A 14249-nucleotide genomic window follows, 5' to 3' on the forward strand; every position below is an offset into this window, starting at 1 on the left:
TGGTGTGTGGATGCATTCTTACATGGTCGACCCTCATGAAAAAAATTGGCGTAATTCCATCAAAAAACCATGACTTGAGGCCAAGAATCAGCAGCACTATAAATAAATACATGAGCGATTCGAACTTTTCCACATGCATGACTTTTACGCCATGACAGCTATTCTCAAAAGTATTAGTTTCAGAATAAATTATTTGGTGTGTGGATGCATTCTTACATGGTCGACCCTCATTAAAAAAATTGGCGCAATTGCATCAAAAATCATGACTTGTGGCCGCACTATAAAAACATCAGGGATTCGAACTTTTTCACATGCATGACTTTTAAGCCATGAGAGCTATTCTCAAAAGTATTAATCTCAGAATAAAAATATTTGGTGTGTGGATGCAATTCTTACATGGTCGACCCTCATGAAAAACAGTGGCGCAATTGCATCAAAAATCATGACTTGAGGCCGCACTATAAATACATCAGCGATTCGAACTTTTTCACATGCATGACCTCTACGCCATGAGAGCTATTCTCAAAAGTATTAGTCTCAGAATAAATTATTTGGTGTGTGGATGCATTCTTACATGGTCGACCCTCATAAAAAAATTGGCGCAATTGCATCAAAAATCATGACTTGTGGCCGCACTATAAAAACATCAGCGATTCGAACTTTTTCACATGCATGACTTTTAAGCCATGAGAGCTATTCTCAAAAGTATTAATCTCAAAATAAAAATATTTGGTGTGTGGATGCAATTCTTACATGGTCGACCCTCATGAAAAACATTGGCGCAATTGCATCAAAAATCATGACTTGAGGCCGCACTATAAATACATCAGCGATTCGAACTTTTTCACATGCATGACCTCTACGCCATGAGAGCTATTCTCAAAAGTGTTAGTCTCAGAATAAAAATATTTGGTGTGTGTATGCATTTTTACATGGTCGACCCTCATGAAAATCATTGGCGCAATTGCATTAAAAACCATTACTTGAGGCCCAGAATCAGCAGCACTATAAATACATGAGCGATTCGAAGTTTTTCAAATGCATGACTTTTACGCCATGACAGCTATTCTCAAAAGTATTAATCTCAGAATAAAAATATTTGGTGTGTGGATGCATTCTTACATGGTCGACCCTCATAAAAAAATTGGCGCAATTGCATCAAAAATCATGACTTGTGGCCGCACTATAAATACATCAGCGATTCGAACTTTTCCACATGCATGACTTTTACGTCATGAGAGCTATTCTCAAAAGCATCAGTTTCAGAATAAAAATATTTAGTGTGTGGATGCATTCTTACATGGTCGACCCTCGTGAAAAAAATTGGCGCAATTACATCAAAAAACCATGACTTGAGGCCAAGAATCAGCAGCACTATAAATACATGAGCGATTCGAACTTTTCCACATGCAAGACTTTTACGCCATGACAGCTATTCTCAAAAGTATTAGTCTCAGAATAAATTATTTGGTGTGTGGATGCATTCTTACATGGTCGACCCTCATAAAAAAAATTGGCGCAATTGCATCAAAAATCATGACTTGTGGCCGCACTATAAAAACATCAGCGATTCGAACTTTTTCACATGGATGACTTTTAAGCCATGAGAGCTATTCTCAAAAGTATTAATCTCAGAATAAAAATATTTGGTGTGTGGATGCATTCTTACATGGTCGACCCTCATGACAAAATTTGGCGCAATTGCCACAAAAATCATGACTTGTGGCCGCACTATAAAAACATCAGCGATTCGAACTTTTCCACATGGATGACTTTTACGCCATGACAGCTATTCTCAAAAGTATTAGTCTCAGAATAAATTATTTGGTGTGTGGATGCATTCTTACATGGTCGACCCTCATAAAAAAAATTGGCGCAATTGCATCAAAAATCATGACTTGTGGCCGCACTATAAAAACATCAGCGATTCGAACTTTTTCACATGCATGACTTTTAAGCCATGAGAGCTATTCTCAAAAGTATTAATCTCAGAATAAAAATACTGGTGTGTGGATGCAATTCTTACATGGTCGACCCTCATGAAAAAAAAATGCGCAATTGCATCAAAAATCATGACTTGAGGCCGCACTAAAAAAACATCAGCGATTCGAACTTTTCCACATGGATGACTTTTACGCCATGACAGCTATTCTCAAAAGTATTAGTCTCAGAATAAATTATTTGGTGTGTGGATGCATTCTTACATGGTCGACCCTCATGAAAAAAATTGGCGTAATTCCATCAAAAAACCATGACTTGAGGCCAAGAATCAGCAGCACTATAAATAAATACATGAGCGATTCGAACTTTTCCACATGCATGACTTTTACGCCATGACAGCTATTCTCAAAAGTATTAGTTTCAGAATAAATTATTTGGTGTGTGGATGCATTCTTACATGGTCGACCCTCATTAAAAAAATTGGCGCAATTGCATCAAAAATCATGACTTGTGGCCGCACTATAAAAACATCAGGGATTCGAACTTTTTCACATGCATGACTTTTAAGCCATGAGAGCTATTCTCAAAAGTATTAATCTCAGAATAAAAATATTTGGTGTGTGGATGCAATTCTTACATGGTCGACCCTCATGAAAAACAGTGGCGCAATTGCATCAAAAATCATGACTTGAGGCCGCACTATAAATACATCAGCGATTCGAACTTTTTCACATGCATGACCTCTACGCCATGAGAGCTATTCTCAAAAGTATTAGTCTCAGAATAAAAATATTTGGTGTGTGGATGCATTTTTACATGGTCGACCCTCATGAAAATCATTGGCGCAATTGCATTAAAAACCATGACTTGAGGCCAAGAATCAGCAGCACTATAAATACATGAGCGATTCGAAGTTTTTCAAATGCATGACTTTTACGCCATGACAGCTATTCTCAAAAGTATTAATCTCAGAATAAAATTATTTGGTGTGTGGATGCATTCTTACATGGTCGACCCTCATAAAAAAAATTGGCGCAATTGCATCAAAAATCATGACTTGTGGCCGCACTATAAAAACATCAGCGATTCGAAGTTTTTCACATGCATGACTTTTAAGCCATGAGAGCTATTCTCAAAAGTATTAATCTCAGAATAAAAATATTTGGTGTGTGGATGCAATTCTTACATGGTCGACCCTCATGAAAAACATTGGCGCAATTGCATCAAAAATCATGACTTGAGGCCGCACTATAAATACATCAGCGATTCGAACTTTTTCACATGCATGACCTCTACGCCATGAGAGCTATTCTCAAAAGTGTTAGTCTCAGAATAAAAATATTTGGTGTGTGTATGCATTTTTACATGGTCGACCCTCATGAAAATCATTGGCGCAATTGCATTAAAAACCATTACTTGAGGCCCAGAATCAGCAGCACTATAAATACATGAGCGATTCGAAGTTTTTCAAATGCATGACTTTTACGCCATGACAGCTATTCTCAAAAGTATTAATCTCAGAATAAAAATATTTGGTGTGTGGATGCATTCTTACATGGTCGACCCTCATAAAAAAATTGGCGCAATTGCATCAAAAATCATGACTTGTGGCCGCACTATAAATACATCAGCGATTCGAACTTTTCCACATGCATGACTTTTACGTCATGAGAGCTATTCTCAAAAGCATCAGTTTCAGAATAAAAATATTTAGTGTGTGGATGCATTCTTACATGGTCGACCCTCGTGAAAAAAATTGGCGCAATTACATCAAAAAACCATGACTTGAGGCCAAGAATCAGCAGCACTATAAATACATGAGCGATTCGAACTTTTCCACATGCAAGACTTTTACGCCATGACAGCTATTCTCAAAAGTATTAGTCTCAGAATAAATTATTTGGTGTGTGGATGCATTCTTACATGGTCGACCCTCATAAAAAAAATTGGCGCAATTGCATCAAAAATCATGACTTGTGGCCGCACTATAAAAACATCAGCGATTCGAACTTTTTCACATGGATGACTTTTAAGCCATGAGAGCTATTCTCAAAAGTATTAATCTCAGAATAAAAATATTTGGTGTGTGGATGCAATTCTTACATGGTCGACCCTCATGAAAAAAATTGGCGCAATTGCATCAAAAATCATGACTTGAGGCCGCACTATAAATACATGAGCGATTCGAACTTTTTCACATGCATGACCTCTACGCCATGAGAGCTATTCTCAAAAGTATTAGTCTCAGAATAAAATTATTTGGTGTGTGGATGCATTCTTACATGGTCGAACCTCATGAAAAACATTGGCGCAATTCCATCAAAAACCATGACTTGAGGCCAAGAATCAGCAGCACTATAAATACATGAGCGATATGAAGTTTTTCAAATGCATGACTTTTACGCTATGACAGCTATTTTCAAAAGTATTAGTCTCAGAATAAAATATTTGGTGTGTGGATGCATTCTTACATGGTCGACCCTCATGACAAAATTTGACGCAATTACATCAAAAATCATGACTTGAGGCCGAACTATAAATACATCAGCGATTCGAAGTTTTTCAAATGCATGACTTTTACGCAATGACAGCTATTCTCAAAAGTATTAATCTCAGAATAAAAATATTTTGTGTGTGGATGCATTCTTACATGGTCGACCCTCATGACAAAATTTGGCGCAATTGCATAACAAATCATGACTTGAGGCCGAACTATAAATACATCAGCGATTCGAACTTTTCCACATGCATGACTTTTACGCTATGACAGCTATTCTCAAAAGTATTAGTCTCAGAATAAATTATTTGGTGTGTGGATGCATTCTTACATGGTCGACCCTCATAAAAAAATTGGCGCAATTGCATCAAAAATCATGACTTGTGGCCGCACTATAAAAACATCAGCGATTCGAACTTTTTCACATGCATGACTTTTAAGCCATGAGAGCTATTCTCAAAAGTATTAATCTCAGAATAAAAATATTTGGTGTGTGGATGCAATTCTTACATGGTCGACCCTCATGAAAAACATTGGCGCAATTGCATCAAAAATCATGACTTGAGGCCGCACTATAAATACATCAGCGATTCGAACTTTTTGCACATGCATGACCTCTACGCCATGAGAGCTATTCTCAAAAGTATTAGTCTCAGAATAAAAATATTTGGTGTGTGGATGCATTTTTACATGGTCGACCCTCATGAAAATCATTGGCTCAATTGCATTAAAAACCATGACTTGAGGCCAAGATTCAGCAGCACTATAAATACATGAGCGATTCGAAGTTTTTCAAATGCATGACTTTTACGCCATGACAGTTATTCTTAAAAGTATTAATCTCAGAATAAAAATATTTGGTGTGTGGATGCATTCTTACATGGTCGACCCTCATGACAAAATTTGGCGCAATTGCATCAAAAATCATGACTTGAGGCCGAACTATAAATACATCAGCGATTCGAACTTTTCCACATGCATGACTTTTACGCCATGACAGCTATTCTCAAAAGTATTAGTCTCAGAATCAATTTTTTGGTGTGTGGATGCATTCTTACATGGTCGACCCTCATAAAAACATTTGGCGCAATTGCATCAAAAATCATGACTTGAGGCCGAACTATAAATACATCAGCGATTCGAACTTTTTCACATGCATGACCTCTACACCATGAGAGCTATTCTCAAAAGTATTAATCTCAGAATAAAAATATTTGGTGTGTGTATGCATTCTTACATGGTCGACCCTCATGTAAAACATTGGCGCAATTCCATCAAAAACCATGACTTGAGGCCAAGAATCAGCAGCACTATAAATACATGAGCGATTCGAAGTTTTTCAAATGCATGACTTTTACGCCATGAGAGCTATTTTCAAAAGTATTAATCTCAGAATAAAAATATTTGGTGTGTGGATGCATTCTTACATGGTCGACCCTCATGACAAAATTTGGCGCAATTGCATCAAAAATCATGACTTGAGGCCGAACTATAAATACATCAGCGATTCGAACTTTTCCACATGGATGACTTTTACGCCATGACAGCTATTCTCAAAAGTATTAGTCTCAGAATAAATTATTTGGTGTGTGGATACATTCTTACATGGTCGACCCTCATAAAAAAATTGGCGCAATTGCATCAAAAATCATGACTTGTGGCCGCACTATAAATACATCAGCGATTCGAACTTTTCCACATGCATGACTTTTACGTCATGAGAGCTATTCTCAAAAGCATCAGTTTCAGAATAAAAATATTTAGTGTGTGGATGCATTCTTACATGGTCGACCCTCGTGAAAAAAATTGGCGCAATTACATCAAAAAACCATGACTTGAGGCCAAGAATCAGCAGCACTATAAATACATGAGCGATTCGAACTTTTCCACATGCAAGACTTTTACGCCATGACAGCTATTCTCAAAAGTATTAGTCTCAGAATAAATTATTTGGTGTGTGGATGCATTCTTACATGGTCGACCCTCATAAAAAAAATTGGCGCAATTGCATCAAAAATCATGACTTGTGGCCGCACTATAAAAACATCAGCGATTCGAACTTTTTCACATGGATGACTTTTAAGCCATGAGAGCTATTCTCAAAAGTATTAATCTCAGAATAAAAATATTTGGTGTGTGGATGCATTCTTACATGGTCGACCCTCATGACAAAATTTGGCGCAATTGCCACAAAAATCATGACTTGTGGCCGCACTATAAAAACATCAGCGATTCGAACTTTTCCACATGGATGACTTTTACGCCATGACAGCTATTCTCAAAAGTATTAGTCTCAGAATAAATTATTTGGTGTGTGGATGCATTCTTACATGGTCGACCCTCATAAAAAAAATTGGCGCAATTGCATCAAAAATCATGACTTGTGGCCGCACTATAAAAACATCAGCGATTCGAACTTTTTCACATGCATGACTTTTAAGCCATGAGAGCTATTCTCAAAAGTATTAATCTCAGAATAAAAATACTGGTGTGTGGATGCAATTCTTACATGGTCGACCCTCATGAAAAAAAAATGCGCAATTGCATCAAAAATCATGACTTGAGGCCGCACTAAAAAAACATCAGCGATTCGAACTTTTCCACATGGATGACTTTTACGCCATGACAGCTATTCTCAAAAGTATTAGTCTCAGAATAAATTATTTGGTGTGTGGATGCATTCTTACATGGTCGACCCTCATGAAAAAAATTGGCGTAATTCCATCAAAAAACCATGACTTGAGGCCAAGAATCAGCAGCACTATAAATAAATACATGAGCGATTCGAACTTTTCCACATGCATGACTTTTACGCCATGACAGCTATTCTCAAAAGTATTAGTTTCAGAATAAATTATTTGGTGTGTGGATGCATTCTTACATGGTCGACCCTCATTAAAAAAATTGGCGCAATTGCATCAAAAATCATGACTTGTGGCCGCACTATAAAAACATCAGGGATTCGAACTTTTTCACATGCATGACTTTTAAGCCATGAGAGCTATTCTCAAAAGTATTAATCTCAGAATAAAAATATTTGGTGTGTGGATGCAATTCTTACATGGTCGACCCTCATGAAAAACAGTGGCGCAATTGCATCAAAAATCATGACTTGAGGCCGCACTATAAATACATCAGCGATTCGAACTTTTTCACATGCATGACCTCTACGCCATGAGAGCTATTCTCAAAAGTATTAGTCTCAGAATAAAAATATTTGGTGTGTGGATGCATTTTTACATGGTCGACCCTCATGAAAATCATTGGCGCAATTGCATTAAAAACCATGACTTGAGGCCAAGAATCAGCAGCACTATAAATACATGAGCGATTCGAAGTTTTTCAAATGCATGACTTTTACGCCATGACAGCTATTCTCAAAAGTATTAATCTCAGAATAAAATTATTTGGTGTGTGGATGCATTCTTACATGGTCGACCCTCATAAAAAAAATTGGCGCAATTGCATCAAAAATCATGACTTGTGGCCGCACTATAAAAACATCAGCGATTCGAAGTTTTTCACATGCATGACTTTTAAGCCATGAGAGCTATTCTCAAAAGTATTAATCTCAGAATAAAAATATTTGGTGTGTGGATGCAATTCTTACATGGTCGACCCTCATGAAAAACATTGGCGCAATTGCATCAAAAATCATGACTTGAGGCCGCACTATAAATACATCAGCGATTCGAACTTTTTCACATGCATGACCTCTACGCCATGAGAGCTATTCTCAAAAGTGTTAGTCTCAGAATAAAAATATTTGGTGTGTGTATGCATTTTTACATGGTCGACCCTCATGAAAATCATTGGCGCAATTGCATTAAAAACCATTACTTGAGGCCCAGAATCAGCAGCACTATAAATACATGAGCGATTCGAAGTTTTTCAAATGCATGACTTTTACGCCATGACAGCTATTCTCAAAAGTATTAATCTCAGAATAAAAATATTTGGTGTGTGGATGCATTCTTACATGGTCGACCCTCATAAAAAAATTGGCGCAATTGCATCAAAAATCATGACTTGTGGCCGCACTATAAATACATCAGCGATTCGAACTTTTCCACATGCATGACTTTTACGTCATGAGAGCTATTCTCAAAAGCATCAGTTTCAGAATAAAAATATTTAGTGTGTGGATGCATTCTTACATGGTCGACCCTCGTGAAAAAAATTGGCGCAATTACATCAAAAAACCATGACTTGAGGCCAAGAATCAGCAGCACTATAAATACATGAGCGATTCGAACTTTTCCACATGCAAGACTTTTACGCCATGACAGCTATTCTCAAAAGTATTAGTCTCAGAATAAATTATTTGGTGTGTGGATGCATTCTTACATGGTCGACCCTCATAAAAAAAATTGGCGCAATTGCATCAAAAATCATGACTTGTGGCCGCACTATAAAAACATCAGCGATTCGAACTTTTTCACATGGATGACTTTTAAGCCATGAGAGCTATTCTCAAAAGTATTAATCTCAGAATAAAAATATTTGGTGTGTGGATGCAATTCTTACATGGTCGACCCTCATGAAAAAAATTGGCGCAATTGCATCAAAAATCATGACTTGAGGCCGCACTATAAATACATGAGCGATTCGAACTTTTTCACATGCATGACCTCTACGCCATGAGAGCTATTCTCAAAAGTATTAGTCTCAGAATAAAATTATTTGGTGTGTGGATGCATTCTTACATGGTCGAACCTCATGAAAAACATTGGCGCAATTCCATCAAAAACCATGACTTGAGGCCAAGAATCAGCAGCACTATAAATACATGAGCGATATGAAGTTTTTCAAATGCATGACTTTTACGCTATGACAGCTATTTTCAAAAGTATTAGTCTCAGAATAAAATATTTGGTGTGTGGATGCATTCTTACATGGTCGACCCTCATGACAAAATTTGGCGCAATTACATCAAAAATCATGACTTGAGGCCGAACTATAAATACATCAGCGATTCGAAGTTTTTCAAATGCATGACTTTTACGCAATGACAGCTATTCTCAAAAGTATTAATCTCAGAATAAAAATATTTTGTGTGTGGATGCATTCTTACATGGTCGACCCTCATGACAAAATTTGGCGCAATTGCATAACAAATCATGACTTGAGGCCGAACTATAAATACATCAGCGATTCGAACTTTTCCACATGCATGACTTTTACGCTATGACAGCTATTCTCAAAAGTATTAGTCTCAGAATAAATTATTTGGTGTGTGGATGCATTCTTACATGGTCGACCCTCATAAAAAAATTGGCGCAATTGCATCAAAAATCATGACTTGTGGCCGCACTATAAAAACATCAGCGATTCGAACTTTTTCACATGCATGACTTTTAAGCCATGAGAGCTATTCTCAAAAGTATTAATCTCAGAATAAAAATATTTGGTGTGTGGATGCAATTCTTACATGGTCGACCCTCATGAAAAACATTGGCGCAATTGCATCAAAAATCATGACTTGAGGCCGCACTATAAATACATCAGCGATTCGAACTTTTTGCACATGCATGACCTCTACGCCATGAGAGCTATTCTCAAAAGTATTAGTCTCAGAATAAAAATATTTGGTGTGTGGATGCATTTTTACATGGTCGACCCTCATGAAAATCATTGGCTCAATTGCATTAAAAACCATGACTTGAGGCCAAGATTCAGCAGCACTATAAATACATGAGCGATTCGAAGTTTTTCAAATGCATGACTTTTACGCCATGACAGTTATTCTTAAAAGTATTAATCTCAGAATAAAAATATTTGGTGTGTGGATGCATTCTTACATGGTCGACCCTCATGACAAAATTTGGCGCAATTGCATCAAAAATCATGACTTGAGGCCGAACTATAAATACATCAGCGATTCGAACTTTTCCACATGCATGACTTTTACGCCATGACAGCTATTCTCAAAAGTATTAGTCTCAGAATCAATTTTTTGGTGTGTGGATGCATTCTTACATGGTCGACCCTCATAAAAACATTTGGCGCAATTGCATCAAAAATCATGACTTGAGGCCGAACTATAAATACATCAGCGATTCGAACTTTTTCACATGCATGACCTCTACACCATGAGAGCTATTCTCAAAAGTATTAATCTCAGAATAAAAATATTTGGTGTGTGTATGCATTCTTACATGGTCGACCCTCATGTAAAACATTGGCGCAATTCCATCAAAAACCATGACTTGAGGCCAAGAATCAGCAGCACTATAAATACATGAGCGATTCGAAGTTTTTCAAATGCATGACTTTTACGCCATGAGAGCTATTTTCAAAAGTATTAATCTCAGAATAAAAATATTTGGTGTGTGGATGCATTCTTACATGGTCGACCCTCATGACAAAATTTGGCGCAATTGCATCAAAAATCATGACTTGAGGCCGAACTATAAATACATCAGCGATTCGAACTTTTCCACATGGATGACTTTTACGCCATGACAGCTATTCTCAAAAGTATTAGTCTCAGAATAAATTATTTGGTGTGTGGATACATTCTTACATGGTCGACCCTCATAAAAAAATTGGCGCAATTGCATCAAAAATCATGACTTGTGGCCGCACTATAAAAACATCAGCGATTCGAACTTTTTCACATGCATGACTTTTAAGCCATGACAGCTATTCTCAAAAGTATTAATCTCAGAATAAAAATATTTGGTGTGTGGATGCAATTCTTACATGGTCGACCCTCATGAAAAAAATTGGCGCAATTGCATCAAAAATCATGACTTGAGGCCGCACTATAAATACATCAGCGATTCGAACTTTTTCACATGCATGACCTCTACGCCATGAGAGCTATTCTCAAAAGTATTAGTCTCAGAATAAAAATCTTTGGTGTGTGTATGGATTCTTACATGGTCGACCTTCATGAAAAACATTGGCGCAATTCCATCAAAAACCATGACTTGAGGCCAAGAATCATCAGCACTATAAATAAAATTTTGGTGTGTGGATGCATTCTTACATGGTCGACCCTCATGAAAAAAGGTGGCGCAATTGCATCAAAAATCATGACTTGAGGCCGTATTTATAAATACATCAGCGATTCGAACTTTTTCACATGCATGACTTTTACGCCATGAGAGCTATTCTCAAAAGTATTACTCTCAGAATAAAATTATTTGGTGTGTGGATGCATTCTTACATGGTCGACCCTCATGAAAAAAATTGGCGCAATTGCATCAAAAATCATGACTTGTGGCCGCACTATAAAAACATCAGCGATTCGAACTTTTTCACATGGATGACTTTTAAGCCATGAGAGATATTCTCAAAAGTATTAATCTGAGAAGAAAAATATTTGGTGTGTGGATGCAATTATTACATGGTCGACCCTCATGAACATCATTGGCGCAATTGCATCAAAAACCATGACTTGAGGCCAAGAATCAGCAGCACTATATATACATCAGCGATTCGAAGTTTTTCAAATGCATGACTTCTACGCAATGAGAGCTATTCTCAAAAGTATTAATCTCAGAATAAAAATATTTGGTGTGTGGATGCAATTCTTACATGGTCGACCCTCATGAAAAACATTGGCGCAATTGCATCAAAAATCATGACTTGAGGCCGAACTATAAATACATCAGCGATTCGAACTTTTCCACATGCATGACTTTTACGCCATGACAGCTATTCTCAAAAGTATTAGTCTCAGAATCAATTTTTTGGTGTGTGGATGCATTCTTACATGGTCGACCCTCATAAAAACATTTGGCGCAATTGCATCAAAAATCATGACTTGAGGCCGAACTATAAATACATCAGCGATTCGAACTTTTTCACATGCATGACCTCTACGCCATGAGAGCTATTCTCAAAAGTATTAATCTCAGAATAAAAATATTTGGTGTGTGTATGCATTCTTACATGGTCGACCCTCATGTAAAACATTGGCGCAATTCCATCAAAAACCATGACTTGAGGCCAAGAATCAGCAGCACTATAAATACATGAGCGATTCGAAGTTTTTCAAATGCATGACTTTTACGCCATGAGAGCTATTTTCAAAAGTATTAATCTCAGAATAAAAATATTTGGTGTGTGGATGCATTCTTACATGGTCGACCCTCATGACAAAATTTGGCGCAATTGCATCAAAAATCATGACTTGAGGCCGAACTATAAATACATCAGCGATTCGAACTTTTCCACATGGATGACTTTTACGCCATGACAGCTATTCTCAAAAGTATTAGTCTCAGAATAAATTATTTGGTGTGTGGATACATTCTTACATGGTCGACCCTCATAAAAAAATTGGCGCAATTGCATCAAAAATCATGACTTGTGGCCGCACTATAAAAACATCAGCGATTCGAACTTTTTCACATCCATGACCTCTACGCCATGAGAGCTATTCTCAAAAGTATTAGTCTCAGAATAAAAATCTTTGGTGTGTGTATGGATTCTTACATGGTCGACCTTCATGAAAAACATTGGCGCAATTCCATCAAAAACCATGACTTGAGGCCAAGAATCATCAGCACTATAAATAAAATTTTGGTGTGTGGATGCATTCTTACATGGTCGACCCTCATGAAAAAAAGTGGCGCAATTGCATCAAAAATCATGACTTGAGGCCGTATTTATAAATACATCAGCGATTCGAACTTTTTCACATGCATGACTTTTACGCCATGAGAGCTATTCTCAAAAGTATTACTCTCAGAATAAAATTATTTGGTGTGTGGATGCATTCTTACATGGTCGACCCTCATGAAAAAAATTGGCGCAATTGCATCAAAAATCATGACTTGTGGCCGCACTATAAAAACATCAGCGATTCGAACTTTTTCACATGGATGACTTTTAAGCCATGAGAGATATTCTCAAAAGTATTAATCTGAGAAGAAAAATATTTGGTGTGTGGATGCAATTATTACATGGTCGACCCTCATGAACATCATTGGCGCAATTGCATCAAAAACCATGACTTGAGGCCAAGAATCAGCAGCACTATATATACATCAGCGATTCGAAGTTTTTCAAATGCATGACTTCTACGCAATGAGAGCTATTCTCAAAAGTATTAATCTCAGAATAAAAATATTTGGTGTGTGGATGCAATTCTTACATGGTCGACCCTCATGAAAAACATTGGCGCAATTGCATCAAAAATCATGACTTGAGGCCGAACTATAAATACATCAGCGATTCGAACTTTTCCACATGCATGACTTTTACGCCATGACAGCTATTCTCAAAAGTATTAGTCTCAGAATCAATTTTTTGGTGTGTGGATGCATTCTTACATGGTCGACCCTCATAAAAACATTTGGCGCAATTGCATCAAAAATCATGACTTGAGGCCGAACTATAAATACATCAGCGATTCGAACTTTTTCACATGCATGACCTCTACGCCATGAGAGCTATTCTCAAAAGTATTAATCTCAGAATAAAAATATTTGGTGTGTGTATGCATTCTTACATGGTCGACCCTCATGTAAAACATTGGCGCAATTCCATCAAAAACCATGACTTGAGGCCAAGAATCAGCAGCACTATAAATACATGAGCGATTCGAAGTTTTTCAAATGCATGACTTTTACGCCATGAGAGCTATTTTCAAAAGTATTAATCTCAGAATAAAAATATTTGGTGTGTGGATGCATTCTTACATGGTCGACCCTCATGAAAAAAATTGGCGCAATTGCATCAAAAATCATGACTTGAGGCCGAACTATAAATACATCAGCGATTCGAACTTTTCCACATGGATGACTTTTACGCCATGACAGCTATTCTCAAAAGTATTAGTCTCAGAATAAATTAT

The sequence above is a fragment of the Haliotis rufescens genome, unplaced genomic scaffold, assembly GCF_023055435.1.
Source record: "Haliotis rufescens isolate VD_foot unplaced genomic scaffold, xgHalRufe1.0.p SCAF_12, whole genome shotgun sequence".
NCBI classification, from domain to species: Eukaryota; Metazoa; Mollusca; class Gastropoda; order Lepetellida; family Haliotidae; genus Haliotis; species Haliotis rufescens.